The sequence below is a fragment of the Rhinolophus sinicus genome, chromosome 18, assembly GCF_057876585.1.
Source record: "Rhinolophus sinicus isolate RSI-liver-muscle chromosome 18, RSI-T2T, whole genome shotgun sequence".
Classification (NCBI taxonomy): Eukaryota; Metazoa; Chordata; class Mammalia; order Chiroptera; family Rhinolophidae; genus Rhinolophus; species Rhinolophus sinicus.
The window spans coordinates 2,778,024-2,796,079 of NC_142518.1; the positions used below are offsets into that span (position 1 = coordinate 2,778,024).

At 41.8% G+C, this 18,056-nt stretch overlaps 1 protein-coding gene across 8 annotated transcripts in view; it reads right to left on the minus strand.

Moving 5' to 3' along the window:
- NLGN4X (neuroligin 4 X-linked) overlaps positions 1-18,056 on the minus strand; it is a 278,121-nt gene that overhangs the window by 242,008 nt on the left and 18,057 nt on the right. For all 8 annotated transcript variants that reach the window (XM_074323442.2, XM_074323448.2, XM_074323443.2 and 5 more), the window contains exons 2-3: positions 3,077-3,245; positions 1,057-1,143 (exon numbers count right to left, since the gene is read on the minus strand). The gene's annotated coding sequence lies outside the window, so the exon portion shown is untranslated. The remainder of the gene's footprint in view (positions 1-1,056; positions 1,144-3,076; positions 3,246-18,056) is intronic.

Below are 18,056 nucleotides of genomic sequence, written 5' to 3' on the forward strand. Positions count from 1 at the left end.
TTACCTTGCAAACTTGCATGTTAATGACAAAAATAGGGACAGCATTAGTCTTTCTTTATTAATTAAAAATTATCTTTGAAAAAACAAACTAGCATTTTTTTGTGTGAGAGCATCTATACAGAGGAGTTTAAAAATCAAATTTGTAGAAAACACGAGTTTAATAACGGACGCGACCTTGTCAATCTTCTAGAATTCAGAAAAGCTACAGAAGTTTGTTAAAGATTTGGAAATCACGTGGTCCACTGTAAAAAGATGTTCAAAAGCCGTTTGCGGTCTAAACGTTGACAAATGATTGGATGCTATGGCACTCAAATGGATGAGAAAATTGGTAAACACCCAATTTTCCATATAATCATAAATACTTCCTCAGCAGAGCTTGAATTGACACTTGAGCCGTTGCCAGGAAACCTTATAAAACACATCCTTTCAGAAATTTAAGTATGGGGTAGAAAGGTCCAGATTTGGGATTGTGACATTATCTTCATTAAGATGCGATCACAACCATAGATCATAAAAGTATCCTTTCTACCCATGTCCACTTCCAGAGGCTACGGTCTGTTTCTGGTTCCCAAAGGAGAGAAGGATTCTGTGGCCTCAGTGGACCCCCAGCCTGCCCTAGAAACACATCTAACATGTTGGATTCTCCTGCGGGGTCTACAAACAAAAAGGGTACAATGAGATGCTGAGACCATTCGAATGCCCCAGTAGCTTGGGATGTTTTTGAATAGAGTGTTCTTCCAGCAGCCCATGGGCCCAAGGGTGAATTTCGGAGTTTACGTAGGTGGGTCAGGTAGCTGACTCTAACGCACGAGATATACTCTACCTTGTAGCTATTTGCAGGGGCAAACAATTCTTACCCAATCCTACATTCCCAACACATGCCATTATGTGCACTCCAATCACACTTGAAATCACTGCTTGGTACTTTTGTTCACTTCAAATACATGTTTAAAAAGAAAATGATTTTCACCCCCTGTCAACTGAAAGCATTGTGAGACAGCAATAACCAGGCTGTAAATAAGTCAGCAGAGGTCAAGGCTTAGTCTGGATACTTACCATTACATTGCCCTTCTAAGAAGATGCCTTTAAAAATGCCTCCACGGATGTCTATTGGGTTTCTTTTCCATCTCAGCACATTTTTCCCTATGAAAATAAGAAAGACATTTGATTGCTCCATGCAGTAAAAGGGATGCTGCTGGATGATGCTTCAAACACCAGCATTACAGTCCTTATCAGCTTCCTTTTGGGTGCTTACAAGAACTAGCTGGTGGGAGTGGCATAAAGTAATTCTTACTTAAGTGGTTTCCTAATAATTCAAGCAAATGATCAAGAGCGGATGCCTACACACGCAAGCTAATTCTATTACCAACCATTTCAGTCCCTACTCCATTTGAGAATTCAGAGTAAATGGAGAGAGATTGAGGTTACCTCTGTACAACTTATCTGCACCACTTGGAGCACCATTAAGTTTTTGTTAAATAATTGATTTAGTGCATGTCTATGTCAGATGTAGCTTATTTAAATTAAGAATTTAAACTCCTTGGGGGTGGCCAGTTAGCTCAGTTGGTTAGAGCGTGATGCTCTTAACAACAAGGTTGCCAGTTCGATCCTTACATGGGCCACTGTGAGCTGTGCCCTCCACAACTAGATTGAAACAACTACTTGGCTTGGAGCTGATAAATCCTGGAAAAACACACTTAAATCAATAAATGAAGTAAAAACAAAATTAAACTCCTTGCAAAATTTAATTTATGAAAACAGCCAATCCACATTTCACATTTTATGCATTATTTGCAAGAAGTAATCCTGAGCAGAATTTTATTGTGTTCCCCCCACACACACACAGCCGTGGGTCAGAATGGACAAGATGCAAGTCTGCCCTGTTCTCTTGGCTCTACTATGACAAAACTCGTCTGTATTTGGTCAGCAATGATCCGAGGACCATTTGGCATTCTTCTCGCCATCTCACCATGGCGTCTTCTCTTTCAAGGGTGACCTGCACGCAACACTGCTCATTCTGCTAACAAGCGAGCGACAAACAAGGCAAGTGGCTACTGTGAGACATTTGGCACAACCCCATCTTGCCTTTGACACTCACCATCTTCCATCTCTAGGGAAGGAGAGTAAGCACAAGAAGAGGAAAAAAAGAGTTCTCGCTGGAAAGACTTTTCTGCTCATCAATATTGGTTCTGTCTGGGCGGCCAACACTCAAAGCTGGCGGTCATTCCATCGGGAAGGTTTCCACCCATCCTGCTGGCCCCCTCCATACCTCCACTTTTTCTCTTAGTGAGTTATCTTCAATACACACTGAACTACGCTTCCCACTAGGCAAGGTGAAGTGCATGCTACATAGGTTTTCATTTCTTCTGAGATGATAGCCTTTGTGTGTGAACGCACAGTATTCCATTCTTTCAGACAGCTTTTTGCATTAGCAACCCACCCTCCATCCCTGTAAGGAAGTCGTGGCCCTTTACTGCATCCCTGTTATGCCGTTTTGATGCTAACGGTTCTTATCAAGAGGGAATTCAGATCAACACTGGTCCACTCCAATCCTCCTGTCAGTTTACCCATTTGTTTTCTGCTACATGAGTCATGGTAGTCTGAGATACAGTAAACCTTACTCCACGTGCTTACAGCTAAATTATAACAGACAGTCATGGGGTTAATAAGATATTTCAAAGGTGGAAGAATAAATTCTCTAGATTAAAACACTTCTGGGCTTTACTATTAAATTTGGACTGGATGAGCTATTGTAGAAGGCCTTGAGACAGATAAGCATGACTGCAAACTTTATCATTTTGAAATTAATGCAAAATTACACATTGTAATCTGTTTCCCCACACAACTATACCATATAAATATCATTTGTAAAGACTGACACTATACGTAAACACTGACTCATCTACAAAAGCGTCTTTTAAAAACAAATATCACCTCTGATGATTTGATATTAAATAGTCAAGACAAACCTATATGTATGAACGACTAACATATTAGCAAATGTTGACCATAAAAACCGTAGGGTATGTCAAGCAGTCTTAGCATACGGAGAACACATTAGTCAGAGCACACAGACCTTTGGAGGAATGTCAGACGTGAAAGCCAAGGCTGATATATTCCACCCTACGATGAGGTTTCAAGTAGGCCTCTCCATATAATGTGATCTTTACAACTGAAGATTTGGGGGTTCATTGAGACCTTCACAGCCATTCCAATTCGTCCTACTTAGTAGGTCAAAACGGTACCTAGAACATAAGCAATAAAGACAGATAAATATTTTCATAAATGATGGCATTGGTGTAACTCTGACTTTTTGATCGGGTATTATTACAATTTCATTTCCAATAAATATTGTCTAGAGAGCCTACGTTATTTCATTCCATGAGTATCTGCTGAGCACAGACCTTGAATGAGATAGGGCAGAAAAAGATTTCCGAAGATGAACGTGACACAGCCCCTGCCCTCGAGGAGCTTGTGTCTTTGTGGGGGAGAGCATCGTCGGAGCAAATACTTATATATAACTACGCAAGCATCACTATCAGTGATAAGGGGACAGAGTACCAGGCTCAGAGAGGTGACAGCTCTGAGAATGGCTTAGCAAATGGCCTCAAAGTGCATCCTGAAAGAGGAGGGAGAGAAGATCCATAGTTGTCAAAGTATCGCCTATGGAAACATGAGGTAGAAACTACACCGGACTCTCCAGGGTCCTCAAAAATTCTGTACCATCCGTGATAACAATTAGGGGTCCCCAAGATTTTGACGTCACCCAGGACTGCTGTCTGCATGTACAACCGCACAAACTCACACAGAAACAGGACAATATAAACTTATTTTTAAAACCTAAAGATATCCCAGAGGTATTTTCAAGTCAAAGAAAAGAAAAAAGAAAAGCCCTAGGACCATCCATCATGTACTTTGTTTCTTATGAGTCACAGTGGCCTGCTAAATTCCTAAAAGAAAAATGGAAGGAACAAGTTTAATTTTGGTAGATTTTTCTGGAGTAGCTAAAAAAAAGAAAGTCATGCTCAGGTAAGAAAATAACTTATCTCTAGGTTGCAGTAGGGTCATTTGGTTATATCTAAAGGTGTATAGAAATGCTGAAATCAACAGAAATGACCTTAATTTTCACTCATATTTATCTAACCCAAATTATATGTCCCAGCTCTCAAAAGAACAATCTTGCAGACTATATCCATTGTTTAAAAGATACATATTTAATAAAACATCTGTTTCTGTCTTGGATTTGCTCCCAATTTTCTAATGCAATGTTCAAATTGTTTAATTTTACCATTATGATTTCAAGAAAGAAAAAAAAACAAAAATTCCAATTTAGATGTTAAGAAGGGAAACTTAAAATATATATGCTCAATTTTACACCATCCTACTCCTCCCGAATCATTCCACAATTCTGATGAACGCTCAAGAAATTCATTTCTTGTCCACATAGCTAATTTTGACCCAAATCTTTATAACAATATTTAAAAAGCAAAAAGAATCAACCATCCCACAAGCAGTAGAAATAAACAGCAATGCACACAGCAGATTTACAGCTTTAATGTAAGACTCTAAATGATTAAGCTCCAAAAACGTTAGCATTCCTAAAATATATCACTCTCGGTTTCCTAGTGTTGGACTAGAATGGAAAATTTGACAAAGCTTTTCCATGATACCATCTTTTCAAAAATGAAAAAAATTGTAAAACCTCTACAGGCAATGAATACGCTGGCAAAGAAGATTTTAAAAGATAAATAGGCATTTAACACTAAATCACTAAGTATATGGAATAATCCATACATTGTCAGTAAATCATGTTAGTTTATAAATACCAAACTGAACAACCAAGGAAAATCCATCTTCCCTTAGGTGAAAGACAAACTTCCTCGTACAACAAATTGCTTTAATGACCAAAGTGCTCTCCTCTCATATAGTCTTTATGGCTGGGCGACTTTCTAAGCAAACAGTGATGGTTGTATTAACACTTGTCCTTAACATGCAACAGTTGAGTTTCTCATTCATTCATTGAAATAGCGACAGAGTGTCTTACAACCACTCACTTCTCCAACAAATACCCAATGAGCACCTTATCTATGCCAGACTCATGAGACACACATTTTAAAGGAAGGCAGGAAAGCATTAAACACACACACACACACACACACACACACACACACACACACACGACAGAAAATAAAAATATTTTGTTTGGGTGAGCCCTGAGAAGCAAGTAAACAGTCAACAGTGGACTACATATGAAAACAATAGAACGCAGAACCCACTTGAAGTGGGAAGAGGGCAGGATTTCCCAGACAAGGGAAGTGGCCCATGCAAATGTCCTAATTTGTATGAGCTTAGTTGCAGCACAAAACCAACAGACAACTGGTATACCAACAAGCACTAATCGAACAGTGCTGTGGAACGGAGCTGCAGAGGTGGGCAGGGGCTCGTTGTGTAAAGCCAAATAGATCGGTCAAATAAAGTTTGAGTTTATCCAAGTCTACTACAAAGACATCCTTTGTAAAACATCTAGACTAAGAAGAGGGGGATCGTTAGGTCAAAGATGACTACGAACAGCCTGTCTGTGACGCTTAGCGTGTGCCTACATTGTAAAGCACTTTTCATGCTTAATTAACTTACTTATTTAGCAAACATCTCTAGAGGTAGGTAGTCTCGTCCTAACTCTCTTACAGATGAGAACACTGAAACATGGGACAGCCACTACTGAAATTCACACAGCTCGGACGTGTGAGGTATGGATACGTGTGAAACAATAGAAAACAGACATACCGGTCTCTGCCCTCAGTTCCAGGCAGAATTCCTAAAACCCTTGTAATTTCCTGAGCTCTGTGAGCTGTTTAGAGCTTCTGGCGCATAGCTTATGCTAACAGTTGGTCTTTCACACTGGTTCCTGACACAGCTCCGAAATCCCTTAATCCCCTGGGTGATAGGAACACCTTTTGTTGTAATGAAATGACTCTGGGTGAACTCCTGGATGGCTCCAGAGTGGGGGTGGATCACCAGAAAGCCATGGTGAGAAACCTGGAACATTAGCCAGCACCCCCATTCTCCAGGAAGGGGAAAGGAACTAGACATTGAGTTAATGATGGATCGTGCCTATGGGATGAAGCCTCCGTAGAAATCCCACTAGTATGGCGTTTTGGGAACTCCTAGGCTAGAGAACACATTCATGTGCCGGGAGGGTGACACCCTCCACCTCCCCAGGGAGAGAAGATCCTGCACAGGAACCTTGCAGACCTCCCCCTGCTGTCCCCTCTACCTGTTCATCAGACTGCTCCTCTGTATCTGTTATCACAGCCTTTATTATATGATAAGCCAGTTCACGTAAGTAACTGTTTCCCTGAGCTCTGTGAGCTGTGACAGCAAATGATGGCACCCAAGCATGAGGTCATGGGAGCCTCTGATTTGCAGCCACATAGAGAGGAGTTGTGGGTGAGCTGGGGACCTACTCCTTGCAATTGGCACTGACGTTGGGGGAGGGGGAGGTCTTATGGGGCTGAGTCCTGGACCCATGAGGTCTGTGCTAACTCCAGTTAGTGTCAGAACTGAATAGGATCGTAGGACACCCATGTGGTGTCACAGAGAATGCCTTGGGATGGGGAAAAAAGCCCACATGTCTGGTGTCAGGAAGTAGTGTTGAGTGTGTGAGTAAAGGAGAAACACATGAGTGTTTTTCCCAAGCTGTATAGGAGAGGGGGATACAGCAATATCCCAAGTTGAAGGAGACCCTGAGAAGAATGAAAGAGCAAGAAGCCAAGAACAAGTACCACGAACCCCAGCAAAGCTCAGTTTGGTTGGAACGCGAAGTACCCAGAAAGGAGAGGTGATGACTGAAGTTGTGAAGACAGGCGTGGATGTGACAGAGGGCTGTGGCTGCCTGTTGATGGTTTTTGGATGGGTAAGTCATGCTCTACAATCTATTATTTAGGAAGATGGAACAGGAGTCATTTTAAAAATAGACTGGAGAATAGGGAAGTCCACAGACAGGACATTAATACAGTAAAAATAAAACGCAAAACAGGACGATGGCCCAGGAAAATGGAGATGGATCACAGCCCTACAAATACGTAACATGACCTGGAAAATCACTGACGTTGGCGACACTGAAGAGCGGGGACCCAGAGTGCGAGACGAGGGAGTGGAGAAGATGCCATTCATGGGGACACGGATTGCAAAGAACAGAGCAAGCAAGGCACGAGAAATGAGGGGCCAACTTCTGCAGACGAAAGTTGGGTTTGGGCAAAGTACAAAGGTGAAGCATGGGAGCTGAAGGAGCTTGAGAGAGAAGTCAGAACGGAGAGTAGAGCGGCACGCGGGTCTCCTGGGTGGAGGTGAGTGTGAAACTCCCAGTAGATGCAAAGGTCAGTGGGACAGTCTGGCAGCAAGAGACGTGGCCTGAGGCTGGAATGTAAGGAGGAACAGTGACAGGAAGCAGAAGAAGCAGAGAGTTGGGAAAGTTGAGTAAAGGAAGAGAAAGGCAGGAGAGGAGAACCGGCGAAGTGAGTTTTGGAACTTAAGGGAGAAAATCCCTCAACAGAAGGACAGTAAACATGTCAGGATGGAAGGAGAAACCGCTCCGGAATGTGGGCTTGGTTGAAGGGTGGGCCAGGGTTGGACTGTGTGACCAACAGCACACAGCAGAGGGCATGGTGTGTCATGTGCGAGATCAAAGGGTGAAAGATGGTGGTTTCTTCATCTTAGGGTCCCTGTTCTCTTGTCTATTTCTCCTGACTCATTCTCAGGAAAGCCAGCAGCCAGCGTTGTGTGACCAACTCTAGGGAGTGGCCCACGTGGCAAAGAACTGAGGTCGCCTGCTGACAGCCACAGAAGTGATATTTTGTGACATCGTCACAAAACCACAACCCCTCTGTACACCTGGGCTGCATGCTAAGCCAGAACCACTGAGCCATGCAGCTCTTGAATGCCTGACTAACACAAATGTATGCGATCATACATATTTCTACTTTCAAGCTACGTTTTTCGGGTAATTTTCATGCAGTGACAGACAAATAAGGAACGGTCCCAAGTGACACGGTGGAAACTAAGATTCTGTCTTCCCAAGGTCCACGTTTTTAGCCTACATATGGAATGCATGGTAGGCATTCTTGGAGTATAGGTAGTTTCATGGATCATTTTGCCTTCTGCTGGGACTGCATTCTCACTGGGGTTGAATCTGATGTATGTTTCTGTGTCCTGCAGTACCTAGCATGGTGACCTTCTCAAAATAAGATGTGAATACATGGTTATTAAATGAAGGGATGGATGGATGGATGGATGGATGGATGAATGTTCTCGTCATGGCTTCTCAGGCTGTGATGGCAGAACAGCTCCATGCAGTCTGCAATGACCAGACCTCCCTTTGAGACAGGATGTACCCTTGGATCCCCAAAATGGGAAGCAATCTGCTGGCATCAAATTACTCTCGTGTTTTGAATTACTAGCCAAGCATTTGGAGGCCACAGAGGAATAAACAACGTCTAGCATATCAGTGAGTTTTTATAGTGCTTGTGTCACATTCCCCACCATATTGTTACAGCCCAGAGCTCATGGGAGACGCCCAATAAATAGCCACTGGCTTGAACTGACCAGAAACGTGAAAAGATGAAGAAACGTGTCAATCAGGAGAGCGAGACAGAATGTCAAACGCAAACAACGAGACCCAGAGGTATTAACACCACCTTCCGAACAGGAAAAGGCCGAAATCAGATGCGGGAGTCAACATGACACAGGTCATTTGTGGAAATATAACCTGAAAAGGCTCAAATGCAGTCCCTTAGATCAGCAGCAGAAAGCCCACGTGAGAACTTTCTGGGGCCCATCTTGGATCTCTGACTCAGTAACTCTATTGCGGGAAGCCCAGAGTCTGTGTGTAAAAAGCCCCCCGACCCATGGGATTCTGGGGCTCAAATGTGAGAAACGCCACACATTATGATCTGCCTCAAAAACAATGGATTGAGTGTATAGCACCCCCTTCGACTAAAAATGTCCCCAAGAGTGTTATTCGGAGAAGATCAGAAATAAAATGAAGGAGAATTTACTCCTAAGACACAGATGTATGGATGCACCAATCGGGCAAAGCAAGAGACAAGAAGCCAATTCTTTCAAGAGTTCACATCCGTTAGGTTTTCCAGCCCCAGCACTGAACTCTGCAGCCCTCAGCTCCCCAATCCTTTCTGCCCCCCACCACCCTGGCCCACCCTTCAACCATGCCATTTGGTTGTTTCTACCCCCGCCCCCAACTTGAGCCTGACCATAAGGCAGCACCCCCTCTTATAAATCAGTCATGTCCTCCCGACCCCCCATGCATTGACAGGGTCACTCTTATTAAATAATGATGTCACTTGCAATTATGCTGTCGTTGGAGAAGGGCACTGATGCTCCAACATGAGTGAGCTGGGCCACTTCCATATCTGCCCCCACGGAAAGTCCAGGGCCTGGCAGGCCACACCCACTCATTGCTCAACGTGTTTAAACAGTAAACACGACTGCAATTCTAAAGGATCTGCCATGCACATGAGCTGGATTGGGAGATTAAAAAAGATCCCGTGCGTCCACTTTATAAAGGTCGAAAACTATCTCCTCAGGGAAAAGAAAGGAGGCGTGAGTAATGGGACGGTATGTTGCCACCTGGTCCATATAAACAGAGGGAGGTTTTTTTTGTGTGTTTTTTTAATTATTATTATTATTATTTTTTGCTTAAGTATTTACAACTCACGGCTTAGAAGCTGAAAACATGCCTGAGGTACCCAGTGTCACATGCTTATTTTCTAACACTCAGACCCGGAAGGAAGTGAGAGGCATGGATGGAAGATAAAAAGTTGTACCTCCCCCGACGTTTAATTTTAGTGCAATTTAGATTTTTCAAACACACAGGCTGCGCTGTGCTTTCCCAATCCAGCCAGACTTTGGTCAACCCCTTTGTCTTACTTACACGATGTCGAGTTGCAAACCCCTTCTCCCTGACTTGCTTCTGGCATTTAACCGGATCCCAATGAAATTTATTCAGAAAACACGTGGAGTCCTGTATTGTCACAAATCATAAGTTGAAAGGAGCCGTATTCAAGTCAAGAATCTTAATGACACTGATGGTGGCTCTCGAATCCTGCAAAACTGGAGCTGGAAAGGACCTGGAGATCAGTGCAACTACTCCTTTTACAGGTGAGGGACAGGTCCACTGGTTCCCTTCGAAGGGCTGCAATGAAAAAGGGGCCCCCAGCCGCACTCCAGGAGCTGCACATGCCGTCCCAAGTCCTGAAGGAACGGGGGTGATCCCGGAGCACAAGTGTCCATCCCTGCATGGCCGGAATGTATCATAGAGCCAGAGCCAGGCTGAGAAGGAGGCATTGGGCTGGGAGAGGGGGTCTGCACGTCACCCCAGCTCTACCCAGAAATGGGTGCTTCACTTCGATACGTCCTTTAGATGTAAGGCTGTTGTGACAAAGAACCACACACTCAATGGTTTGTAACAGGAATGTAGTCTTGCGGTTCTGGGAACCAGAAGTCCCAAATCAAGGTGCTGATCGAACAACGCTCCCTCTGAAGGCTCTAGGGGACGGTCCTTCCTGCCTTTTGTCCATTCAGGGATCTTTTGGCAATCCTTGGCGTACCTTGGTGTGTAGCTCAATACTCCCACCTCTGCCTCCATTGTCACATGGCTGGCTGTCTTCTCCACGCATGTTTCCGTCTTCTCACTATGTGTCCGTGTATTCACACATCATTTTCCCCTCTTAGAAGGACATACGTCCTACTAGATCGGGCCCACCTAGTGACCTCACCTTAATTACATCTGCAAAGACTCTTTTTCCAAATAAGGTCATATTCATTACGAAGTGCTAGGGGTTAGGTCTTCATTCTATCTTTTTGGGAAACACAATTCAACCCACCACACTTGGTTTAATTAGTCAAATGAGATGGTGAGACTCAGTGTGTTTTTGCATTAGTTTCTAGGGTTAAATTTGGAAAGGGACTGAATGAGAAAATTGTACGAGATCTCCCTCTCTCTCTCTCTCTCTCTCTCTCTCTCTCACACACACGGTCTGACAAATTCGTGAAATTGCTGCAACGATGTTGCTCACCTTTTTTGATATCAGAGGGATTATTCATTATGAATTTGTACCAACTGGACACACAGTGAACCACGTTTACTATTTGGCAGTGCTGAAAAGGCTGCGTGAAAAAGTTAGATGACCTGAGCTTTTCGCCAACAATTCATGGCTCTTGCATCACGACAATGCACCAGCTCACACAGCACTGTCTGTGAGGGAGTTTTTAGCCAGGAAACAAATAACTGTATTGGAACACCCTCCCTACTCACCTGATCTGGCCGCCAATGACTTCTTTCCTTACCCGAAGATAAAGGAAATATTGAAAGGAAGACATTTTGATGACATTCAGGACACCAAGGGTAATATGACGACAACTCTGATGGCCATTCCAGAAAAAGTTCCAAAATTGCTTTGAAGGGTGGACTAGGCTCTGGTGTCAGTGCACAGCTTCCCAAGGGGAGTCCTTAGAAGGTGACCATAGTGATATTCAGCAATGAGGTGTGTGTGTAGCACTTTTTCTAGGATGAGTTCGCAAACTTTTCTCTTACATTTTGCTGGAACCTGGCTTATTTACCCATTTCCTTATAGAGTAAATACTTATTTTTAAATTTGCTCTATTAATTCCTTTGAATGTCTCAGCCACGGCATCGATATACAAAACTACAACCAACGTTTGAAAAACTGGAGAGAAGTAAAAGGAAACCATTTACATTTATGAACTATGAAGTGAATACAATGACATAATAGTCATTGTCAGCAAGCGTAAATAATGAAGAAATGCATATAGAAAAATAAAAGGAAATACAACCCCACAATCCCATTTTACAGACTAAAACTCCTGACAATTAGTTGGTGTGCATCATGAGACTTTTAACGACTATTGTGGAGTTAATGTTGGTACTTTAAATGAAGCAGAGCAGTGCATTATTATTTCATTACCACCTGAATAAAAATAACTGCTTTTGCATAATCCTTTTATCATAAAAACTGTAAAAGATGCCCATTTATCACAGAAATTAAAAACGATAATACAAAATATCCTATTATGAAGTCATTCATGACAAATCTTGCATTGCATTCTTTGGGGTTAGTGATATTAATTTCCAGTCTCTGAGGTTAATAATACATCTCTGAAAAACACATTTTCCCCCCATATAAATCCATCTTGCAGTCACTCATGGAATATTAAAACCTCTTATTTTGCTGAAGAACCTAATTTTAATCAATCAATGTAATGGTTCAGACAATACAACACCATTTTCGATGAGTCCTAAATTTAATTTTCTGTGCAGCACGTTTCTAGAGCCTGCATGGATGTTGATAATTTCTAAGTGACTGACAGCTCTCAGCAATCTGTGCACACGGGTGGAACTGTACGTCATTTTCTGTGCATTGAATAGTCCAGTTCTGTCTTCCCATCTACCGTGGTGGCATTGATTTTGCCCAGTCTTAGGTAAGCTATGTGCATGTTGTTTCGTACCGTGTTCTGAAAGATCGTTATTGAGGATTTCTCATTTTTTCCTCTTTTGATTTCCTCCAATGCTCTCACTTACATGAATTGATTCCATCTTCCTTTTTGATAAAGACCATTACAACGACTATCCCCCAAACACCCACCAAACCCTCATTACAACTGATAGCAATTCGTAAAGTCAATGCTGGTTATGAAGACGCGCTTCCAAAATAATCTGGTATCTCTCGTTGCACAGTTTGCCTAATTTTTCTGGTCATGCCCCAACACAATGAAATTCCCGTTTGAATCCTAACATAAGCACATCTCATGCTATAACACAGGCTCTTAACTGGGATGGAGTTTACCCCCCAGGGGACATCTCGTGATGTCTGAGGATATTTTTGTTTGTGACAACTGGGGACAGATATGCTCCTGGCATCTAGAGGCTGCCGGCTATGGTTACTGCTAAACATCCAACAATGCACAGGGCAGCCACCTACAAAAGAGAATTATCCAGACCAGTGTCAACAGTGCCAAGATTAGCAAACTTTGTTTTGTCAGAAAGATGTATTCCTGCAAACTATCAGAGTAAATCCAATCACATTTTAAATATTATGCAGCAGTGACCAGTTTGCAAAATTCTCTAATGCATCCTTCTCTGATAGATTCCGGTGATCTACTAATTATAGTTTAATAGTCCTAACCTGTGTTACACAAGTTGGATTTATGACACGCATGTGTGCACACACACACACACATACACACACACACAGTTACACATACAAATATGTGGGGGGCATACCCTGCTATTTCTAGCAAGATGATTCTTTTAAGAGGTTGATAACTCATTCCTTTGATTTTGGTCTTCAAGTTAAATGTCTAATATGTATTATTTTTCTCAACTATGCAACCATTTATCCATCGAGTGTATGTTGTTCTATACAAGGACGAAATAAACTCAGAAACAGAGAAGAGGGGTTGTTGCCAGGAGCAGGCGGTGCGGGAAATGGAGAGATGTTAAGCAAAGGATACAAAGTTCCAGTTATAAAATGAACAAGTTCAGACATCAAATGGACGGCAAAGCAGACTATAGTTAACAGTACCTACGTTGTACCCTTGATAGTTGCTAAGAGACTGTATCTTAAACATTCTCACTGCAAACAAGAAATGGTAATTATGTGACATGATGAAGGTAGGCGTTCGCTAAACGCTACAAAGGCCATCATGTGGCAACATATCGCTGTATCACATCAACCTGTGTCCACTGTAAACTCATACGTTACAGATCAATTCCATCGCAGTAACGCTGGAGAGGGGGTGATGAGATAAACCGACAGCGATGAGAAACCACTTTGGTTCGCCATCTGTCCCTAAACTGCCTTAATGCGGCTTCTAACTACATTAGCAAAAGAATGATGTCCAGCTATAACTGTGTACATTACATGGTTAGTCTTTAATCTACATCTTTCTAAATATAACACACAGCATGGACTTGAACCAAAATTGACATAATGTGGTTCACTGTGAGTAGGAAAGGGAGGGGGACACTACAGGTGTAGGGGTGTGTGTGTGTGCGTGTATGTGTGTGTGTGTGTGTATGTGTGTGTGTGGTGATGGAACAAAGGCTACCTTCCAACCTTCTCTTCACTTGCCGCTTGTCAGCACTGTGTATGTGTCCGGTACCAGATAACGTGAGGTCCAGTGAGCCCAGACCACACCTCCCAGCCCCCGCACACCTGCTATATTGACCCAGCTTTCCTTCTGGGGTAGCACTGCCGCAAGTCACGAAGCCGCACTCCCTAGGGACTTGGTAACCTAAGGCTGAGTATTACGGAAACCACTCCTGTTCCTTTTAAAATAACTTGAGTACTACATTTTGCTGATTCCATAACCTACTTTCATACAGGATGAAAAGAAACAGCAGTTTCTTTAATAATAATTTGCATGAGCAAAAGATGGAGAGGGCGGGAGATCGACGTAAGGGGATTCGACAGACAAATCAACTTAGTGCAACGCACAGGCCTCGTGTGACTTAGCAAACTGTTAAAAAAAAATATCATTTTTGACCTGTATGACTTTTTGAGGTGTGGTAAAGATGTGACGGCCGTGTAAAAAAACGGCTCTGATGTTTTAGAGCAATCCACTGACGTACGCTTACATCACTTGAATGGTGTCATAATGAGAACAGGGGAGATGGATGAGGTTACAGATGAGAGATTATGCTATGGGCTCATCATCGCTGAAGCTGAGTGATGGATCCATGATACTCATTACTCCATTTCCTTCTTTGTTTGCATGGACTTGAAATTTTCTATACTAAAATATTCCATACAATTTCAAATACATAATTTATTTTTTGTGGTGTTTTTTTTTTAAGGATACAAACAAGTTTACAAATCAAAATGAAATAAGTAATGCCCTTACGATGAAGAATGTAGGATTTACATGGAAGTATTTGGAAATAATTTTTAGGATCGAAACTGTGGGAACACCCTAAAAGTCAAAAGATAAACACTCACCGAAGACATGAAGAGACATTTTTCTAAAGACATACAGACGGCTAACAGATATATGAAGAAATGCTCAACCTCACTAACCATCAGAGAAATGCAAATAGAAACCACAATGAGATACCACCTCACCCCAGTCAGAATGGCTATCATCAATAAATCACCAAACAACAAGTGCTGGCGTGGATGTGGAGAAAAGGGAACGCTTGTGCACTGTTGGTGGGATTGCAGATTGGTGCAGCCACTATGGAAATCAGTATGGAGGTGTCTCAAAAATCTGAAAATGGAACTACCTTATTACCCAGCAATCCCACTCCAAGGTATCTAGCTGGAGAAATCCAAAACTCTAACTCAAAAAACTTTATGCACTCCTGTGTTTATTGCAGCACTATACACGATAGCCAAGACATGGAAACAACCGAAATGCCCATCGGTAGATGACTGGATTAAGAAACTGTGGTACATTTATACAATGGAGTATTACGCAGCCATAAAGAAGAAAGAAATCTCACCATTTGCAACAACATGGATGGACCTAGAGAATATTATGTTAAGTGAAATAAGTCAGACAGAGAAAGATAAATACCACATGATCTCACTTATATGTGGAATCTAAGAAAAGAATAAATGAATGAACTAATCAGAAACAGTCTCAGAGACATAGAGGAAAAACTGAGGGTTGCTAGATGGGAGGGGGAGTGGGGATAAGGGGGAAGGTGAGGGGATTAGAAAGCAGACAGTAACCACAAGATTGCCACGGGGTTACGAAAGTCAATTTGGGGAATGTAATCAATAATGTTGTAAAGATTTTGTAGGGTATCTGATGGACAGTAGTCTCGTTAGGGAGACCACCTCAGGGAAGATGTAGATGCCTGATCACTGCACTGTACACCTGAAGCTGAAGCTGAACAATAGTGAATGTCAACTACAAGTTTATATGTGTGTGTGTGTTTGTATACATATATATATATACTTACAAGAAGCATAGCACAGCATTAGGAATAGAGACAGTGGAAATGCAATGGCTGTGTGCAATGTCAGAGGGATAGTGGATGGGGGGAGGGGGTTTGACACAGGGTGAGGGATATAAATGATAAATGTCTAACTATTACATTGTTTTGTGCACCAGAAACTAATAAAAAAAAATTTAAAGGGGGTAAAAAGGCAAAGGGGAATAAGAGGTTCAAATTTCCAGGTATAAAACAAGTAAGTCACGGGGATGTAATGTACAGCATAGGAAATATAGTCAGTAATATTGGACAGCCTCGTACGGTGTCAGATGGTTGATGGATTTATCATGGTGATCATTTCCTTGGGTATATGAATGTTGAATAACTATGGTGTATACCTGAAACTAACAGGATATTGTATGTTAGCTATCTTTTAATAAAAATTTTATAAAAACAAAACAACAAAAAATAAAAAAAACAAAGCCTGACCTTCTGAGAGAATTAATCATGAAAAATAATGCTTATGAACATTTGCAATAATCCTAAGTGGCTTCTGCTATAATATTGTGGGAAAAGTAAACTTCAAAATGGTGTATCTATAGACAGTTACATAAATATAAAATAAAAATATGGATGTAATGATGTGGATATGGATATAATTCAAATATAAATACAGGCAAGTGCAATATGATACAAGTATTGTCACAGGTATGATAGTTATGATATTAATGGTTATAGACACTGATATTGGCATAGATATATACAGTGATATATGTGCAAATATGTACATACATTACACAGGATATAAATACCGATAAAATACAGGTATAAATAGATAAGCATCAGCTATGTTTTAAAAACTCAGGAAATTGCTACCAGAAGTTATACAAATTGTTTAGTTTTTTTATCACTGGCTTATGGAATGATGCTGATGATTTTTACATTTTGTTATCAAAATTTCTGTGTTTCCTATACTACGCATTCCTTTTCTGCGAGGAAAAACACACTGTCTTTTAAAAGCTCCTTGAAAAGGCCAGAGAGTGCTTAAATGACTTACTCATAAAATGGACCCAGTTACCAGAATTCAAAAAAAAAAAAAAAAAACCAGAATGCTTCTTAAGATACACTTAAGTGATAACCACCCATGAGCATATTAAAATTTTATATTAAAACCCACAACATAACGTTAAGAAAATGAGATTACCTTTTTAAAACAGTCTCCCCACCCCTCTCTTCTGGCAACCATCAACATATTCTCTACATCTATGGTCTGTTTTGTTTTGTTTATTCTTTTCTGTGTGTTTTTTTTAGATTTCACGTATATGAAAACCATACTGTATTTGTCTGACTTGTTTTGCTGTAATGCCCTCCGGGTCCATCCAAGTTGTTGCAAATGGCAAGATTCAGGGAATGAGATTGCTTTTAAAAATATCACGATGAAAACACTAGGATACATTGTAGAAGGAATGATCCCAGGCCCCTCTCAAACTGTGGTGTATGGGACGAGTTTTGCTTTCTGCAGTGGAATGTCAGAGATGGATGCAATGAAACACCGTCAAAGACATGTGAACTTGGCTGGTGCCCGGAGGTTTCCTGGTGGAAAGACGTGTTTTTCAAAGCTGAACAGCCCTGGACCTGTGAGGTGGGTGGAGCTGACCAATGCAAGTGAGACTCTGAGTGAGACACCAAAGCCAGAAACTCTCGTGCCTCAATCCTCCAAGAATACAATCCTCCATCCAGGTCCAAATCCTGGATGGGATGTGTCTTCTAATGGTTCCTTAACAGAGTCCTGTCATCCACGAGCTCTCAATATCCAAAGACGTATTGATGTCCAACCACAGCAACAGAGTAAGACAAGTACCTGAAGCAGTAACACTCATGTAGCTCTGGGTTAGATACCACAATGGAGTATTGGAAGAATACACGAAACACGCATGTGTCCACACAGAGCTAAATGAATGACGGGAAAAATAAAGGAATGAATGGCAGAGAAAGCACGAGCCTTCCTTACAAAGGAAGTCTAACTAACTGAAGGCAATACTCGACCATCCAGGACGTGGAACTAACGTCTCCCTCTTCTCGC